We start from the raw sequence: 22,076 nt of genomic DNA, 5'->3' as shown, positions 1-22,076 counted from the left end.
AGTTGGATCCCGTGAATGGAGATCGGCGTAGCGCTCTGGCGCTGGCACTAGGGCAGAGTCAGGCGCTATCAGAGGTTTCTTGGGCTCGTCGGTCAGGACGGACGAAGCTTGGCCCTGCTCGGGCATGCAAGTGGCACCGGCAGGAATTTGGCATCTCCTGAAGGGAGATCTGATTGGGGCCCTGGCACTGGCACTGAGGCAGGGCCGGGCACTGGAATGGATCGGGAACCGATCGAGGGGCCACTGTACATCGTACTCAGGTGGCACTGGTGGGGACTGCACGTCCTCCTGGTACCCAGGGGCGCCAGTCTTGACTGAGGGGGGAGGATTACTCGCGCCCGCGGAATGATTCGGGAATGGGGACCCCTAGATTGTCGTGATTTCGGTGGGGACTGAAAGTCCTGTCCCAGGATGACGTCATAGCCTCCGGGGAGATGGCTTGCTACTGCAAGATTGCAAATTTTGGATTGGTGAGGTCTTGTGACTCTCAATTGGACCGTAGGGAGTATCATTTAAATTTATTTATTCCCTCGATCGTGACGAGTTTTCGTCTATTGACGATAGCTCCGTAGGGAACTCTGTCCCTTCGGATGAGGGAGATTTGTGCACCCGAGTCCTCGAAAGCAGTGACTCGGCGCGCGGGCTCGCTAACTCGTAGAGGGGCCACGTATACAGGCCCTTCGGCGGGAGGGCCTAATGACTGGGGATCTGTGACGGAAAAGGCGACGGTGGGAGTAGTTGATTTATTATTGCGTGGGCATTTCGCCCATGCGGGAGAATGGCCATAGACCTTGCACGCCGTGCAAAAGGTCTGGCTAAAGTCTTTCCGCGCTGCCCTGTGGAGGGCGCAGGCGAGTTATTTGTCAGTTTTCCGGGAGAGAGGAGCCGGTTTCTTGTTCGGCACTGTTCGGAGGAATGCCCCGTTTTCTTGCAATAATGGCAAGTTAGGGGCTTGCCCAAGTTCCCATTTTTGTGGGAATTTGAACCTCCGAGGAGGGACGGGGATTTATCTTCCGCCCCATGGATCCTTCTTGAGGGTGGTGGGTTTCCCATATCTGCTATTCGGCAACACTCGGTGAGTGTTGCTGGGGCTTTTTCCACTATATGAGTGGCGAGGGCAGGAGGGCGTAGCGCGGAAATGCTCAATTTAAACCGCTCGAGTACCTCGGCGGTGTTAGTGGCTCCTTCGAATCGAGCCATTTTGTCAACGCCCGCTCCGAATGGTACGCCCAATCGGACCAAGTCTGGCCTGCTTCTCTGGGCTGCTCTCCAACGTCTCCTCCACCGCTTGGGGGTAATCTTGTACGCCTTCGTGACTGCTTGGCGTACGGCTTCCCAGTTTCCCCAATCGTCTGCGGGAAGGGCGTGGTAAGCAACGGGGCCTTTCCGCCAGGAATTTAGTGAGAACAAGGGAGAGTTCCGTGGGGAGAGATCGCAGCACTCCAGGACTCGTTCGGCCCTTTCAAGCCATACTTCGGGTTCGGACTCGGTCCATTTTGGCATGAACGAGTGAGCTTGGCTGAGGGCACTCATCCCCGCGGCAGGGGCGGGGGGTGGCGGGTTGTCGTTCTAGCATCTGGGCTCGTGGGCGCGCTGTCGCTCTCGATCTTCCCATTCTCGTTCCTCCCTTTCTCTTGGGCGATTCTGTCCCTCCTCTCGTTGTTCTTGGGCAGTTCGTTCCCTCTCTCTCTGCACGTTCTTTATCCTTCTCCTGCTCTTGGGCAATTCTTGCCCTCTCTCTCTCCTCACGTTCTTTATCCTCTCCTTGCTCTTGGGCAACTCGTTCTCTCTCACTCTCTCCACGTTCTTTGGCCTCTCAGTTGCTCTTGGGCAACTCGTTCTCTCTCTCTCTCCTCACGTTCTCTTGCTCTCTCCGCGTTTGGCATCGTCCACTCGCTCTTGAACCCATGCTCTCAGATCTTGCCCCGATAGTCCCATGTCCTTCCCAGCGGACATGTAGAATTTGAAATCCTCAATTTGTTGGGCTCTGGTATTAGCCATCTTGAAATAATGGGTGATGATATGTCTGAGAAGACTTTTTGTTAAAATTGGATGTGTCTTGAAAGACGTGGTTGTTCTTGGCGAACAAAGTCTAATATGCGTCTCGGAAGACGTAGTTGGATTTTGTCACGCTCGGACTTGGCCGGCTGTAGCGTGAAGTTAAGGAGTTGTTCTAACGAACTAGAATGATCAGTCCCGTAAGGGCTTAGATGTGTGTGAACTACACTATATAATGTCTCAAAAGGACTTAATCTTGGGTTCCCGCAGGGAATGAGAAATTCTCGCCACTTCGACGTAGAATTTTTGTATGAGTCTCTGAGGACTGGAATTTGGAGAAATTCTCGCCACGTGCGACGTAGAATTTTAGGAGTCTCTGAGGACTGGAGTTTGGAGGAATTCTCGCCACGTGCGACGTAGAATTTTAGGAGTCTCTGAGGACTGGAATTTGGAGAAATTCTCGCCACGCGTCTTATGAGAATTTTAGGAGTCTCTAAGGACTGGAATTTGGAGAAATTCTCGCCACGTACGACGTAGAATTTTAGGAGTCTCTGAGGACTGGAATTTGGAGAAATTCTCGCCACGTGCGACGTTTTAGAATTTTAGGAGTCACTTAGGACTTGGAATTTGTGGAATTTGGAGAATTCTCGTCACGTGCGACGTAGAATTTTAGAGTCACTTAGGACTTGAATTACGATTCGTCCCTTAGGACTTAGAAATTACTAACGGGAAACCCAAAGAAAAATGTTTGCTGGGAAATGAATGGGGGAGAAAAAAAAAAAATGCTACACACGCGGGCATGGGCGGGGTGGGGGTGCAGGTCGTTTGGCCAACACCGGAGGTATTTTTAGATTCTGGGTGAATGAACCCGTATATGTATAGACCGTCTGGGATTCGGGAATTTCCCAGTCGTCTGAGAGGATAACAGTACAACGGCCTAGTAATTTCCCTATCAGCGGAGTTTAAATTTCGCTTTCCTAACACCTAACTCGAATTCTAACTACACTGAGAGAATTTTCAGCAATGCAAGCTGACTTCGTCGTGTCGCACGTGGGAATTTTATTCGCGCCTAAATAACAGTTCGCTAATTCGAAATGTGAAGTAAGATTTATCACAGAGGAATTTATTTCGCACTATTCCTCGAAGCAAGGATATGGCAAAGATTTTAACACAGGAATTTTCGCACTATTCCTCGAAGCAAAGATATGGCAAAGATTTTAACACAGAGGAATTTCGCACTATTCCTCGAAGCAAGGATGGTTAGCACTGGTTATTTCCTAACTACCTATCCTGAAAGGCATGCATTAACGAATCTAATACAGCGGTTCTTTTCTCTCAGTGATTACATGCGTCCCTATTTCTAATTCCTAGGAACAGTCACGATTGTAAAAAGGTTTTGCTAAGATAAACACATTACTTACGTGGAATTTTCTGGATCTGTGTGCTGGTTTTACACAAAGGTTCGTAATTTTCTCGTACCCAGCTTAGCTTTGCTAATAGCTGATCTGGCAAGTTGCAAATGCAATAAAGCAACACTAGAAACTGCAACTGCAAAACGAGATCTATGGCCAGGTCGCCATTTTTACGTTTTCCGTGGTTTTAGTTTGAAATATGCTCTGTGAGACAGGTAGCAACAATTTAAGGTAATTCAGCCTTGTGATTCTGACTTCGTGGGTACGGGAAAACGTAAAAAGAGGAAAACAAAGGAGAATTTCATATGAGCATAGGGCTCTGGTTACTGAGGAAATACTACGTAAAACACGTGGGCACATTTAAAGTAGTGTATTTACAAAATGACATTAGTACGGGAAAGAGGAACTCAAGTAGACTGAACGAAACTGGGGGATTCCAGCCACAGCCCGAGAAGCTTCCACGAAATAGGATCCTCTGAAATGAGAGATATGCACCTTATACGCCAGTAATGAAAATAGACAAAGAATAATGAATTTGAAGCTGCACTGAGGGTGCCAAAGGAGTAATAAAAAATTAATACTGCCGATGCAAGAGGCGCACGGACATTAGACAAGGGAGATTTCTGGCTTTCTCCTTAAGCAAATATTACGAGACAAAGCGTGACTGAAATGGGGCTCTTCCAGGGCACTTTACCTTAGCAGATTTTCCGAGGGCGCGTGAAGGCGGTCCGTGGATGACTTGCGATTTCGAGGACGAGTTTCTTCCACGTGGTGAGATGCAAGGGGCTTCCGTAAAGGGCAAGGCGATGGGGACTCCTCGAAACTCCAAGCAATGGCGTGTGGGCTCGAGGGAATACGGTCGAAGAGGCACGAGGAGGAGTATACTTTTGAAAGGGCCACGTGGTTGGGATGCAAGGGCATCGATGGGGCCAGGTGTTGAGGACGTCTTCACTCCATATCTTCCAGCCCGCGTGTGTCGACCTCGTGGGTTTTGCTGCTTTATCCTCCTATGGGGCAGGGGCGTCCAACACAGATGCTTTGACTCATTGCACCTGCTGCCCGCAGGGGAGGTTTTGGCCTGTAGGGGAAACACCCAAGCCAGATTACTTTTGCCTCGAAGGAAAGATCTTTATCAAAAATGGGAGCGCCTTTAATCTTTTAACCCTTGTTTTTAAGTCGATAGACAGATGGTCTATCGATCGGCCGGGCTGGCAGTAAATGAACAACCAACAACAACAAAGGAGGGGGAGGCAGTTTGCTAGCGAATTCTTGCTAATCATAATAATTATATATATATATATATATATATATATATATATATATATATATATATATATATATATATATATATATATATATATATATATATATATATATATATATATATATATATATATATATATATATGATCATGAAGCTACAAATATCGCTTAATATCAAATCCACGCTACCTGGGAATATCCCCGATGAAATTATCACCGAAGGAATTTATAAGTGATAAATGGACGGGCACTGGCAGTGCCGTCCATTTATCATAAGTGCCGTCCATTTATCACTTATAAATTCCCCTTCGGTGATAATTCCCCATCGGGGATATTCCCTGAGGTAGTGCGTGATTTCATATTGCTTACTACTTGTAACTTCATGATCGTATATAAATCACAGTGTGATAAAAAAAGTCATATATGTGTGTGTGTGTGTATATATATATATATATATATATATATATATATATATATATATATATATATATATATATATATATATATATATATATGTGTGTGTGTGTGTGTGTGTGTGTGAAAATATAAATAAATATTCAGACACTAAAATGCGATACATTTTGAGCTTTCTCCTCTAAAAAGAGGCCATAACATTGGATAGGCATGATATAAAGCTCTCTCTCTCTCTCTCTCTCTCTCTCTCTCTCTCTCTCTCTCTCTCTCTCTCTCTCTCTCTCTCAGGACATTCTCATTTCTCTCTCCTGACTCCTTAAACACGCGCATGAATACGAGTCTCGTCTCCAATCCTGAAACGGAAAACGGTTCCACAGTTCCTGGAAGCACCTGCATCTGGAATCGTCATTTCTTTCCAGCTGCTGCAGACATGAGTCCTGAATTATTATCCCTGTTTAATTTCTCCCATACCCTTGATATCTTCTTTTTCCCATTTCTGATTCAACATGATTTCCTGAGTTCAGTCTTATTTCGAAATGAAAAATTTTATATTTAAGCAGAAAAGCCAATTTTAAGAAAAAGCAGAAGAGACAAAAAATTACTTTTCTCAAGATGTTTTCTGGTTAATTAATTTTGTGCATTTTCAAGATGACAGCGACAGCAGTTTCAGTGAACAAAATGACTGCTTAAGATATTGCAGAATATCATCCGGTTAATGAGTCACCTGAACTTGTTTCAGTGACAAGAGCGAAACTTGCAACTGCTCTGTACTGGTGAAAAGTGCGCAGTCAACTATGTGCTTGTAAAAGTTCCCGTTTTGACACAATTTAGGACCCCTAAACTGTAGAGCATTCGTTCACTATCAAGCTGCGAGAGTGTAAAACTTTAAACTAACTGTAACAGTTGCAACATGCCATATTATCTCTCCTTTTCGGGAATGAATCTGATGCTAAACTACATGATTTTTCGTTATGAACATCTTACAATTGGATCACTCCTGATCCTTGACATCCAAGTATTATTTTCATCGGATAAAATTATACATTTATGTTGTACGATACTTTTCAATCACCCAAAAACATTTAAGGCTTCGAATACTTTATATTCTGGAATAAAATCTAAAATTGTTAGGAATGATTGAATTATCTCATGGCGCTGTATCCACAATGGATTCATGACAATTATATCTTTGCTTGTAACTTTTCCAAAGTTCTCGATTAAAATGCATAATATAAAATCGACATCAAAATAAAAATTGCCAACTTATGCGTGAGTGTTAATTTTTACGTATGGCTGTATGCATTTATTATGCATACACTAGTGACCTCGCACAACAAAAGGTCCATTTTTCATTCTCAACTTAACTGTTAAAGCAGAAGTTTTCGCTGGAGAAGTCCAGTCATAAAATGGTTTCTTTCTCTGGCAATATTTTAAGACGTTTTTTATTTTAGTGGAAAGGGATAAAGATTAAAATATTCCACGGAGCCTTTCCTTGGATAAGTGTTTTATTTCTCTCTCTCTCTCTCTCTCTCTCTCTCTCTCTCTCTCTCTCTCTCTCTCTCTCTCTCTCTCTCTCTCTCATATGGATCACAAAAATGAAAATCCATGTGGAATGTTTTCTCTGTACAGGTAAGTTTCTTAAATATCCTCCTATACACATTCAACGTTTGTGTATTCTTTATATTCACAGAACTTGGACTTGACAATAGCTGGAACATCTGTGACTATGAGGTCTAATCTATTGCCAGAAATGTGCCTGGGTTCCTCAGTTAGCTGGACAAAAGCGGAGGATTCACAGAACTCACGAGCAGACCGGCCATGTTGATCTGTGGAATTTGAAATTAGCCACTCACTGCGCTTTGCATTTACAGCCTCCACAAATAACGAATGAAGCTTTTGAATCCTGCGACTGAGCCATACTAATCCTTTCCAAAAGAGTCATATATAGAATCGTCGATATCTGGACTGCGGTAAACAGCAAATACAAAAACATTGTAGAACTTACTAAAAATTTGAAAACAAAGAACTTCATGGCAATTACACTCCAAAATTAATTGACGATAAATAGGTCGTCCAGACCTAGTGTATACAACAATATCTTGGGCATATGGGATGTTGTAACGATATATAAATAAAATCAGGGCCATCAAACCCCGGGATTAACAACCCAACCTTTGACTTGTTACTACTTAGAGGAGCCTCGGATAAAACCATCAAATCGTAGTTACGGGCACAATTCTGGAGATCAAGAAAATTTTACCTTAAGCCCCGAATATTTGAGCAAAGTACTTTGCAATTTTACTTTCTGTAATGAGTAACAGGCCCACGGTTCAGCTCAATGTCTCCCGAAAGAATTAAAATCAAAACTATAAAATCATAACAAAACTAATAACTCATAACAGAAACATTGGTAAAATCAACAGAACAATAAACAAAAAAAAAAACATCAACAACAACAACAACAACATTATTTACACTACTGAAAGTATATACAACGTAGTAAAACCTCTGCAGGTATTCCATGACTTTATGGTAAAGTAAATATTTCTCTGTTTTGCCTTAGTAACCAGAAACTGGTTTAGGACTTTTGCTTCGCCTTCAAGGGCGTTGTATGTAATATTTGTATAATTTACATTTACCGGCTTCTCTCTCTCTCTCTCTCTCTCTCTCTCTCTCTCTCTCTCTCTCTCTCTCTCTCTATATATATATATATATATATATATATATATATATATATATATATATATATATATATATATATATATATATATACATATATATATATCGACAGAGCAGAGTTTACGTCCCAGTGTTTGCTTTGTTCGCCTGTTGATCAAGGCTTCTCCGTCACCTCACTTGACTTAGGGGACTCTTTTGGTCAGGCGAACTAGATACGTTTCGGCTCCTTTGAGAGAGATCCAGTCCCTGGCCTTCCCTTTGGACTCTGCGACCTTTGCAGCTGACTCTGCCTTTTCGGGTGAAGGCCCCACTATTTGGAGATCGTCGATTCGACAGCGTCCTGAGCTACATAACAGAGGTGGGGCCTGCCTTACCCCCTGAGCGAGCAGTGCTGTGGGTTGATTATTTTGTCCACCTGTGAGTGCTTGCTTGTGCTGGGCTCTCCTGGAGTCCTCTGGAGGCTTCTTGACACCGAAGAAGGGCGAGGATACTTAATTTGGCTCTCTGCCCTTTACAATTATTATTCATCTTGACGCCATGCTGCGGAATCCTCATCGCCTCGTCCGCCCTCCCCACCCCTGGCCTTATGTAAACCCCCTAATGACAGCGTTAAATAGCAGCTTAAAATTAACAGTGTTTCCCATATGTATCTATACTCACGATGGTTCGTTATAAATTTCACTATATCAATTATTGTATTTGACACTCATATATATATATATATATATATATATATATATATATATATATATATATATATATATATATATATATATATATATATATATATATATATATATATATATATATATATATATATATGTATATATATATATATATATATATATATATATATATATATATATATATATATATATATATATATATATATATATACAGTATATATATATATATTTAGCTAGAAGAATGAATGTAGTGCGTGAGTTTTGTAAGAGTATGTGAATTTCTAGTTCTAGAGCAGTTTCGTTTGGGGACATATTTAATCCGTATAATTAATTTTTTGTTACAATAAGTCAGTTGTTAAAGTTGTTTTTGGTTTCGTTATCCCTCTCTTGAGTGTACTATCTTCTTGCCAGGCTTCTGTTTTGTCTTAAATCTTTGTCTATCGTTGGCAACTGATTTATCAAGATCCTGTTGAATGTAAATAATTTGTTACGACTTCGGGATAAAATCCTGAAGTTCATAACAACATTTCCGTCATCATGCTTTGTTCCTTGTTCAGTACTTGGTGTCCTTTCAGTTCCAGATAAAATCATTGTCTGATGCTTTCCTTCTTTTAAGTTTCTTCACTACGTACTGCTCTTCAAAACCCATGACTTCATTCACTGATACATTCACGCCCACTTCATCTTCTGGTACATCACTTAAATGATCCTTCTTCATGATTATCTCTTATGACCTCACAAACATGTTTCCCTCAGCGTTGTCTATCGACGGATGTTATCGTTGACCCTTCCCTCATTCTGAAAGGTCTTTCCCTTCCCTCTTTTTCTTTTCCACCGTCGTATTTCATTGATCTCTGGATGCATGGCATTTCTCAGCATTATCCGCCTGTTTTCTCAAGTTCTCACCCATTGTTTTCTTGCTGTTCGCTCAACTCCACTATCTATAGTTGAGTACTTAGCACGTTCTGTTTTGCGTTCTTCAACTGTTTTCGATATATTTCTGCATGTAACTTTTCCTTCCTTTTATGTTCTATATTGTCTCCGTAACTTTTGCTTCTTTTTATGTTCTATATTGTCTCCAAGATTTCATACGATTGCCAGGGTTTCTGTTCCGCTACCTCGTATCCCATTACTTCTTTTCCAACAGGCCTATATACAGCCTGTGTAGTAAAAAAAAAACCCATATATATATATATATATATATATATATATATATATATATATATATATATATATATATATATATATATTTATATATATATATATATATATATATATATATATATATATATATATCACACATTACCACAGGTGAAAAATAAGAAACAGGGTGGGTCTGACCGGTTTCGACTTTATTTCCAAAGCCATTGACGAAGGACTGATACAGAGTGTGAAGTCACAAATATATATACTACAAGAACAGTACTGACGAACATACACAACCGTTAAAGGCTCCATATCCCCACTCAGGCCGGTGTCGAGGTAGGAGTGGCCTTTAAAACTCATTTGGCTAAAATCACAATAGACTCTCAGGGGACATTGCTGATAAACAGACCATACCCCACCTCAGATCCACACTGACAGGTGTAATGGAGGCGGTTTGGAAACTCATTAACATTACTACCCTCGTACTGTGTTTACAAATATGATAATCCTATTTTTATATATCTCTACTGCCTACCTTAAAGTTTAAACAATTTACAAATTTCTTTTGATATTAAAGGATCAAGTTTATACATCCCTGACTGATATTCATATTATGGTTGTAACTTTCTTTTATAAAGCTAGATTCAATGATGTTCCTTTCAGTGCATTATTAGAATATACAATCCTTTTGCCCCTTCCCAGTTGATAGCATGATTGTTCTCACTAACATGTACAAATATACCACTGTTCCTTATGTGCATATCTCACACATTTCTTATGCTGTTCAATTCTTTTTCCAGTGCTTTCCCGGTTTTGGCCAATATAAAAAGTTGTCACAAGACTTACACTAATTTATATACACACCGTTTAGTATTGTCTGGGGAGTTCTTGATAAGTACATTTTCATTGTTGTATTGTTCTTAAATGCGACATTAACACCAAAATTCTTAAGAAGATGAGGATATCTTTCATATTATTATTATAAGGCAAAACAAGCAAATTTTTTTGTGTTGTAAGGTTCTTTCTGGTTTTGATACATAGTCTTTTTACCGCGTCAAATGCTTGCTTAATACACTATCAGGATAGTTCAATTTCTTGCCTGCATTCCTAATCATATCTATTTCATCATCAATATATTCAGGCTACATACCCATGTGCTCTTAAAAACACAGATGAAAACACTGACTTTTAACCTTTATTGCTTTGTCCAGAATAGAAATGCACATAGGAAGAAATATTAGTGGGTTTTCTATACACACTATATTTAAAACCACTACTATTTCTTCGTATGAGGACATCCAAAAACAGTAAGCACCCATCATTTTCCATTTCCATCGTGAATTTAATTGATGGTACTAATTGATTTAACTTGGCAAAAAAGTTTTTATCTTGGTTCCCTGAATATACACAAATTATGTCGTCAACATACCTAAACCATGTTACATTACAAAGAATTATGTTGTTTAATATCTTCTTTCAAAAAATTCCATATATAAGTTACTTAACACTGGGGATAAAGGGTTTCCCATTGCCATACCAAAATTTGTGAGTAAAATTTACCATTAAATTGTGGATTACAATCTTTTTTATACATAATTTAATCAGTTCAATGTCCCCTGAGAGTCTATTGTGATTTTTAGCCAAATGAGTTTTAAAGGCCACTCCTACCTCGACACCGGCCTGAGTGGGGATATGGAGCCTTTAACGGTTGTGTATGTTCGTCAGTACTGTTCTTGTAGTATATATATTTGTGACTTCTCACACTCTGTATCAGTCCTAAAATCAATGGCTTGGAAATAAAGTCGAAACCAGTCAGGACCTACACCCTTTTCTTATTTTTTCACCTGTGGTAATGTGTGATAAATGAATCACGTACAAAAGTGATAATAATCATCATATATATATATATATATATATATATATATATATATATATATATATATATATATATATATATACATATATATATATATATATATATATATATATATATATATATATATATATATATATATATATATTATATATATATATATATATATATATATATATATATAGATCACTTTCAGCAAAGGAACATGGAGCAAATGAGCATCTCATTACTGGAATCGCTAAAACGAAATCTGTTTTCTTATATTTCAGATCACAATGAACGTCACAATTTGCGACCTAAATTACTCTTATATTTTCTCCGTCAAAGCAGAATCTCGGAAAAGCAAACAGTTGGAAAAAACCATTCATTATCCATATGGCAAACATGCAATTTTTCGTTTTATAAATAATTAAACTTGTGACTTCTTTGCAATTAAAGGTCATCTAAGTCAAATTAATGAGGTGGATTGTGTGATATTTCATGCACTGACAAAATATTTCCTCGAACCCTAAAGACTTGATGGAATGATTTCAAACCTTTAAATAACTTATCAGAGCTCCGGAATGACCTTTTAGCCTGAAAAAAAAGACCGTGTTTAACTTATGAATGTAGTCCTCATTATTCTCTAACAATTGATGCAGTCGTAACATACTGCATCTTGATTTTATTTACCCAGTTAAACTATGATTTTCATTTTCTATTCACAGCAGCTTTGAGAACGCTCATTATTTATGGAAAGGGTATAATCAAAACGATGCAGAATTACTGCATAGTACTATTTATCTTTAAGTTTTCTCGTCGAGCATAGTATGTTATAATTGTTAAAAACCAATGCCATTTCATTCTAGAATGTGGGCTTGATGCTGTCAGAGAAATAACAGAGTTTCGCTAATTTCTGTTGATGTCTGTTTGCTTTTGCAAGAATCTGTGAACCCAGTGTTTTTTAATATCTATCTATTGAATATTTTACATATTTGTTTATAGAAGCAATCTTTCAACATAGATTTTCACAGCTTCTATTGGTTATTAAAATCACCTAAATTATATAAGTGGTTGTACCATGGGTGATCAAAGCCTGGAAGATGTTTTCAGAAATTCTTGTGATTTAGGAAACATATTGAGAATGTTTTTCTTCTCTGTTAAATGCTAATATATTTCAAATCAGGTTTATAAAAAAATCTCAGGTTACTGTAATTTATCAACATAATAAGAAGACATGACTGTGAATTATGAAAAACTAAAAGTGGAATGGAACGGAATGGAATATAAAACTTAGGCCTAAAGGCCAAGTCCTGGGACCTCAGAAGTCATTCAACGCTGAAAGGAAACCGAGTAAACAGGCTTGAGGTGTAACAGGAGGAAAACTTCGCAGTTGCTCTATGAAACAATTGCTAGCACAGGGTGGGAGCATGAACGGAGGTACAGTAAAAGGGTTAGAGGCCGAAGGCTGCAAACAACCTTCAGTAATGCCTGCAGTGCAATGTGTGAGTGCACTGACGGCACTAAACCCTACGGAAGGAAACCGGGAAGGTGATGCAAATTATCGTGAGCTCAGTCGAGGTCGGTGAGAATGACCCCGACTTGACCAGTTGCCAGATAGCGCAATAATATTCTTACGGTCTTGCCAAAAAGATTTTGGGAGTGTCTTCAGATTTTACTTTCCAACTGTGCGTACACAGTTATTTGATCAATATTCCTTTGCACAACAATCTCTAATTCACTTTTATCGAACAAAAACTAAAACACATCCCTGATAAACTATATTTTGTAAAAAAAAAAAAAAAAAAAAAAATCAAGATAAACAACTTTCAGGTAGTTTATGTTCAGTGCAACATCTCTCGCAAAAAGAGAGCGAAACTGAGGGGCTGAGTGTTGCACCTTCCAAACCATCCTTTCTTATCTCCCAATGAAGCACCACCACACAATTACATCTGGGTCGTTCAAAATGGTCATCAGGAGCAGAAAATAAACCAACCAAGTTAAACTTTCATTCAAGCCTTCTCAGTTAGAGAACTGATCAACTGTTAACCATTTCTGTGGACAGAAACTACAGATAAATTTAGCCGAGATGATATGGTATAAGTGGTGTTGGGCCTTAACTGATACTTTGCAAGAATGGCGTTTGCCACAACAGCTGAATGATTAGTAGTGACCCTAAAAACAATTCTACTTATCAAGGGTCAGCATCAGTGTTCTCTGGTGCACTACAGAGATTGAACGACTATATATCATGACGTATGTGACTTCAGCCGCAAGAGACAAAAGTTAAATCTCAGATCAAAATGTTTCTGAATTATTCTCAAGACAGTTGCTAGGTCAGATATTTCTAATTCAAACCTCACTTGCATCTCCCTCTTACATCCCCAACCACCCTTTCTCTCTCTCTCTCTCTCTCTCTCTCTCTCTCTCTCTCTCATTGCATTTTTTTTCAAAAGAAATCTATACTTGAAACTAAAAATGTAGAGGAGTTGTCAGACCCATAAAACAGTAGAAGACTTATGCATGCAAAAGCTATTTTTGTATAGTTAAGTTTCTCAAAATTTCCTTTTGTATACATTTCCTTGTATATACGTTTGATGTCATCCTGAAGAGTTGGGATTAAAACGGAAAGGAAAATCTTAACGCTTAATCTACCTAGTCACTATAAATAGTCTTAAGGGCACACTATACCTCTGAATAGCCGATATACCTTCAAAATTTCAAAATTGAGATTTATGGAAATTTACATTGTATAACCATCTAACATTAGCCTAGAGCATACTTTTGAACCGTCCGCGGCCCGTAGCTCTGCCCACGTGGTTTAAAAGGATAACATACGTAACCCATTTAAAGGGACGCACGTGAGTACCGCCCCTCCACACTCAGCAATACAGTTTATTTTCCCCTTTTTTGATGATATTTTATGTGTCTTTCTTTCTAGTGATTTCTGGCAACTCTCTCTCTCTCCAACACTCCCTCATAGGCTGTGTGAAGACACCACGTGTGACCACGTACAAAGAGGCTTCAGTTACCCCAGAGCAAATTGTCTGATATCGAGTGATATTACTTGGATTCTCGCCATTTTGTTTTTTTTTTTTGTTTTGTTATGGAACAGTTATCACTATGAAGCTTACCAGAAAGCAGAAGCTTCGAAAAATGTGGGAGACTTAAAGAGAAAACGTCAAAAATCGTAAACAACAAGCAAAGGAAGGAGCAGCCATTGTTGACGCCAACACACTGGGAGATGTCTACGCCAGCAAGCACCTCTTCTCCTACAACCCCTAATGAAAAGAGACGCAGCTCAAGAATAAAAAGTAAGTTACAGTTTGGTGCAACAATGCACAGGGACATCAAAGGCGATGATGAAGCTGATAGACCTGCAAGAAAATATGTATTAGTGGATGAAGAAAACTTACTTCAGTTTTTTCGTTCTGTTGCACGTTGTTAATGCGGCAATAAAAATAATGACAGTAAAAGAAGGTCTAACTGAAGGCATGGCCAAGTCATATGTGACAAAGTGTGGTCAGTGTAATGATACTAGAGTCATGAAAACCTCAGGGCGGAGTAAAGAGAAAAAAAATGAATATTAGGGAGAGCGGAGGGTGACACTGGATCGAACGCTACTGCGATAAGGAAGAGGATAGACAAAAAAAAACTATCCTTTTCAGTCAATGCAATTGAGAAGAAAAAGAAAGAAAGAAGAAACAGGAAATTCAAGAAATTGTTAGAGGAAGAGGCAAAAAGGGCAAGAGAAGAAGAGACATACGGACCAGGTGTGGTACCGCTGAATTACATGAACACCTGTTTGGTAAGCAATGTCAATGAGCGGAGGGAAGGTGCTCATTGCTGGTTAAACAAAACCCTTCTGCAATGATTTGGCACTGTGATGACACCCAGCAGTGAGGCGTAAAATTGCTGTTAAAAGCGCAAAAAAAAAAAAAAAAATAAAAAATAGGGAGAGAGAGAGAGAGAGAGAGAGAGAGAGAGAGAGAGATGCCGACGGCGGTGGATCTGAACATGTAATCAAAGTGACTTGGTGGCAATAACCTGTAGTAAACATTAGAATTACAAGAATATTTTTCGTCTATAGAATCGTTATATGTTAAAGAATGTTGTGTGTAAGAATAACGCCAATTATGAAATAAATAACCAAGGTATGTTGTATTGAAAATTTCAAGCATTGTTCTGACATGGTACTGGAAACTTTAAAGCGCTGTAACTCAAAACACTACTTTTTGGGTTTCAAATATTTGCCAAAATTCTAAAAATAATTGGAGCTTCTTGGAATTGCTCACGTGAGTGCACATTGGATGTACCTTTCTTGTGTAATTTTGCTTTTTTTAATGTGAAAAATTTTAGTACTACAAGGAATTTCTTTAAGAAAAATACCATTTGCGTGACATGACATGACATGACTTTTATGACTTGCATATATCTTTATTTATTTGAGATTTTAAGAAAAACGAAATTACACGTCATTTGTATTATATCTGAGTATCTACATGCAAAATTAGGTGTGTCTAAGACCGCTGTAAGTTTGTGACGTCATAAGACGGACAGACGGACGGACGGATGGGAATATCACGTTCTTATGCTCTCCCAGAAAGTTGGCAATGGTATTATGATTGTACCCTGAAAGAATTAAGCGTAAATGTTAAATACTTTTTTTTTTATTAATATTTTTGTGTGAAACTTTTCTCCTGTTTCCTTGTTGTCTCTTTTTAATATCAGAAATTATGTTGATCATATTCATTCCTATATGTATATTCATCCAAATGTGTGAACGCTAAATCAGGATAGCAAAATGGAGGAGTTAGCGGCAGTTTTTTAAAGTTAGGAATTAGACATTTATGCTGTAACAGAAACAAGATTAAATGAAATCAATAAATTTGATTTGGAGCATTATTTGTTTGTTGACGTCTGGCCGACGGGATGGATTGCATTATCAGGGAGTAGGATTGCTGTTGGGATGCAAGGCAGAGAAGGCTCTGTGTGAATCATGGTAACATCAGTCTGTTTGTGTGTTATGCACACGCTAATGAGGCACCTAATGAAAGGAAAGACACATTTTATGGAAAGTTGCAGGAAGAGATAGGAAGGAGTTGCTGGACATGATGTTTTAGTTGTATTGGAACTTCAATGCAATAATGGGCTGCTCGAATGAGGGATTTGAGGCTTGTATGGGTAAGATGGGGTCGGTGGTAGGATGAGTGGAAATGGAGTAAGGTTTGGAAGTTTCTGTCTTCCAAATGACTTAGTCTTGGGGGCACACTTTTTCACCATCACAATATACACAAGACGATTCGGGTGTCTCGTGCGGAAAATGTAATAATCCAGATTGATCATATTGTTTTTTAGTAAAAGGCATAAAAGCTCTTTGCTGAGTATTTCTACGTGTTAATCAGGCAGATATTGGTAGTGATCATCAGCTCAGCGTTGCAAAAATAAGACTTAAGCTAAAAAGTCACAAGAAGGAAATACCTGTTGTTGGTAGGTGCTCAGAAGGGAAAGAGAGGAAAAGGAGGAATTTAGAATAGAATGCAGAAACAGGCTTTTGGTGCTGGAAACATTGGAGGAGGGAGGGAGGGGGAAGTGTAGATGAGATGTCGGAGATGCGAATAAAGCTGTGCATGAGTCTGCTGGTTGTACGATCAGAAGACGACTCAGATTGAGGAAAAGATGTGGATATCTGAGGATACATGGGATATGATCAACAAGAAGTGAGGCAAATTTAGGAGTGAGATACATTTTGCTAATGATGAGATTTTGAATTAGCAAGAGACAATGCTAGTTTAGTTCAGGATTAAAAGGCTCATAAGAGATAAAAGAAGATCCGTTAATGAAAAGGTTGCGGAAACTGAAAAATTAATTAATAAAATGAATTTAAGAGTCAAAGGATAGCATATCAAGCAATTGGAGAGCTGAGTGGCAGTGCTGGTAAGTATGAGACTCTGCCAGTCGGGGACATGGAAAGTGAATTTATTGACCAAAAATGTTATTTGAAATCAGAAATGATGGAAGAGCATTGAGACAGTTCTTAATAGACCAGTCCCCCAGAAGAGGTTATACCGCCTGCTCCAGGAAGATTTAATATTGATGAAGGCGAGATCGGGCTAAAAGTAGTAGCTAAGGCAATAAAACAGTTGAAGAATTATAAGGCACCTGGAGAGGTTGGTTTATTCGGAAATGTTCAAGTAGGAGGGAAGATGGATTAGTATTTATCTTGAAGATGTTATAGATTCAGTGAGATATGAGTGACAGAGATAATGCTATCAGGTTGGAGAATGGTGTGATCATTAAAGTTCCAAAGAAAGGAGATCTGAGTAGGTGTAGTAATGGGAATCACTTTTAATCTTATTTTTAAAATTTCAATCAGCTATTGACTAAAGTGTAGCAGTGGCGTTTCTAGATGATGTTGATCGGGGTGTATTAGTCGAGATCTTCATAGTTAGGCAAGTAAACTCCCGTTAAATCTTTTTGTTGATTTTGAAAAGGCCTTTGATAGTATTTCGAGACGGACCATGGGAGAAATCGCGGGCTTTATGGAAAACCAGAAAAGCTTGTGAGGGTTATTATGAACATGCATGAGGCACAACTTATAAAATGATGGTTAATGGTCGTTTGAGTGATCCTTTTGAAGTTAAGTCTGGTGTGATTCAGGGTGACATTCTGTCTCCTCTGTTGTTTGTATTGGTCGCCAGTCAGTTTGGCGTAAAATATCGAAAGTAGAAGTCTAATTAGATTACGTGATTATGAGAGAAAAAGTTAAGTATACCTTAATTTTACCAGACCACTGAGCTGATTAACAGCTCTCCTAGGGCTGGCCCGAAGGATTAGACTTATTTTACGTGGCTAAGAACCAATTGGTTACCTAGCAACGGGATCTACAGCTTACTGTGGAATCCGAACCACATTATATTGAGAAATGAATTACTGTCACCAGGAATAAATTCCTCTAATTCTTCAGTAGCCGGCCGGAGACTCGAACTCGGGCCTAGCAAGTGCTAGGCGACAACTCTACCGACTCTCCCAACGAGGAACTGATTATGTGAGAGAGAGAGAGAGAGAGAGAGAGAGAGAGAGAGAGAGAGAGAGAGAGAGATTTTCTGGGCCACTCCTGTTGTGAATAGAATAAAATTTGACAGAACTTATTTTGCAAAAGGAGCTGCAATATTCCTCTTAATCTGCAGTTGCGAATTTTCCCTTCCTGGGTGGGGAATGTAAAGCGAAACATTTTAGCATTAGGAGGACATGCTAAGCACCTCGTTACTCTCTCTCTCTCTCTCTCTCTCTCTCTCTCTCTCTCTCTCTCTCTCTCTCTTCTTTTTTCCAGTGAGCGCTTAACACGAACATGCCATTAAGGTACCCGCCGAAATATAGATTCCATGCAGGTACACACTACTGCGTTTCGATTTGATTTATTTTTTTTTTTTTACTTTTTTAAAATACCCCTATCGTAGTTTATACCGTTTTCATGGCTATTGAAATGTCAGAATCCGGGCTAATCATCAACGCAGTTCGGCCTCTCAGATATTTCATGACACTCCTCTTTTTCTTTTTTGCCCTGACTTCTTCAAGTATGTAAATAAAAGCAACATTTAGGGCATCCACTTTTTGTTACCTTAAGTGGAATGACTACATTTATTGAAAATGATTTGGATGAAGCATTTTGCTAAGTAAAAAATGAAGGAACGTATTATTGCGCGTTTATAAAGAAGTTTTAAATTGATGCTTCTCCACAGCTCATCAACATCGTATCCCAGACTCAGTTACACTTTTTTGGTAGAGTTTATCAGAGCTCATTTTACCGATACTAGAAGTGATTTGTTTAAATCTGAGTTGATTACTGAAATTGTAACTGATATTTATTAGTCTTACTCAACATTTAATAATAATTCAAAAACCCTGTAAACTGAATGGGTGATATTTTTGTAAAGGTGTAAAGATTGATCAGCGTAAAAGATAATCCTATTTTTAATATTAAACAGTATATGTATCTTATTTTTAAGAGCAGCTTAACCATAAAAAGTTTGTCATTCCCAAAGGTTTTAGAGAAGAGAATAGTGATCAATAACGTCCAGCGAATTTCTTTCGATTTCACTCGATTTTTTCTATATTCAGAGCGACAGGGAGTGCTTCTTGTCTCCAGAGCGGTGACACTTTAGAAAAAAGCTATTACAGTGTCTCCTCACTATCTATTTTTTTTTTTATTATTTCGCCAATGACTCCCCTTAGGTCATGACTTAATACCTGTCAAGCGATCCCTTCTTAAACTGAGGGTCAACAGTCCGTGAATAGTAGGGTGCATATATATATATATATATATATATATATATATATATATATATATATATATATATATATATATATATATATATATATATATATATATATATATATATATATATATATATATATATATATATATATATATATATATATATATATATATATATATATATATATATATATATGTATATATATATATACAGTATATATATATATATATATATATATATATATATATATATATATATATATATATATGTATGTATGTATATATACATACATATTATACATGTAATTATAAATTTTTCACATATATCTGTAACTTTTATATTTACAAATATTAAGCCTCAAATATCGTTTACCATGGAATTCACTATACCTCGAGGATAAGTACGCCCAAGGGAAATCGTAACTGATAAGCCCATAGTGGCCCAAGTCAGTGTCTGTCGTTGTTTCTAAACCAGGCCACTATTCGAATCCTGGCTGGGGTAGAAGCACTCACTGTGATTTTCCTTGGGTGTAAGTTATTCCCAAGGTAGATTGAATTCGATATAAAACGATATTTGTGGTGTAGTATTTGTTTACGCAGGCAATAAAACTCTACAATTGAACTAGGAACCCGACGCATTGTAACTAACATTAAAGAAATATCTTTGCCCAACTTTCTCACTAAACTCTGAGAAGTTTCTTGGGAAAACAAATCCGTCTTCTGGTTCTATAAATATCTTTGAGATCTCGGTGTTGATGGACAGTGAATAATGGCAGATGTTCGCTTAATGGAGGAAAAATTATTCTCTCATTCACTTTGCGCGCTGATTGATGTTATTAAAGGAGGTAAGGATTCTTTTCTGTCTTCTTCTTCTTCTTCTTCTTCTTCAGATGAAATGAAACCGCCTAGAATGGATATTCCTGTTATTCAACATTTTCATAGAACTTAAAAATATCAATTGAATGGCTGAAATTTTGCAAAGCAGTAAAGAATGATCTGCAAAAAAAAATGTGTATAATCATATTTTGAAGAGTAGTAAAGGAAAGTAAATGTCGTTCCCAAAGGTTGAAGAGAAATGAAAATGGAATTATAGCGTCCAGAGAATCTCGAGTGATTTCCCAAGGGTCTTCTGATATGAAGACTAATACGGAGTGCTTCTGCCTCAAGGGAGGTGACTCTTCAGACGAAATCTTCATATCAGTGTCTCTTCATTCTGTTTTCCCTGGGAATGTTTCGTCAGATACTCTTATTAGGTAATGAAGTAACACTTGTCAAGCCATCACTTCTTTATCTAATTTTTTTGAGGGTCATGGTCCGTGCATATACAAATGTATAGATATTCGTATATACTGTATATATATATATATATATATATATATATATATATATATATATATATATATATATATATATATATATATATATATATATATATATATATATATATATATATATATATATATATATATATATATATATACACACATATACATACATACGAATTTTTGTCACTTGTGCACAATTTAATTTTTGTATTCACAAAAATTAAGCCACAAATATCAGTAAATATGGAATTCACTATAATGCGAGAATCAGTTGCACCAAAGGGGATTTAAACTGATAAGCCCGTAGGTTGCCCGTGTCACAGTCTGTCGTTTTCTATCGTCGTTTCTAAGCCAGGACACGGTTCGAATCCTGGCCGGCACCGAAGCACAAACTGTAATTCCTTTGGTAAGATATTCCCAACGTTATGATTTAATAATAATAATAATAATAATAATAATTTTATTATTATTATTATTATTATTAATATTATTATTATTATTATTATTTCTTATAAAATGATTAACATTTATTGGTATTCCTAACGATATTGTAAACTAGTTAATAATAATAATAATAATAATAATAATAATAATAATAATAATAATAATAATAATAATAGTAATAATAATAGTAATAATATTCTTTATTAAAAAACGAGCATTTAAACATAATCGTTTTCCTGCAAAACAATAAGAATAAAAAAAGAAAAAATCCCGTGGTGATGACACTTCACTGTTTGAAATCACTGACTTAATTAATTTCTTTCCTGGCGATCTCCAGAACATATTGATCAGAACATAATTCATTCCTTATTTAATAACGTTATTAGGAAATACTCGGAGGCATTAATGGAGCATTGCAGTTGCAAGGCTCCTCTTGTGAAATAAAAAAAGTAATTTGAATTTTCTAAGTGAATAACATTTCATTTCTCTTCTCCTCCAGGTTTCATTTCGTTGTCTTGTTTTCGATTTAATCTCTGCTCAAAGAAGCAACTTTTGCGTGTCATGTTCAGGGTCATTCGTC

The sequence above is a fragment of the Macrobrachium rosenbergii genome, chromosome 45 (assembly GCF_040412425.1).
Source record: "Macrobrachium rosenbergii isolate ZJJX-2024 chromosome 45, ASM4041242v1, whole genome shotgun sequence".
NCBI lineage: Eukaryota > Metazoa > Arthropoda > Malacostraca > Decapoda > Palaemonidae > Macrobrachium > Macrobrachium rosenbergii.
Note: the sequence above shows the minus strand (reverse complement) of the source record.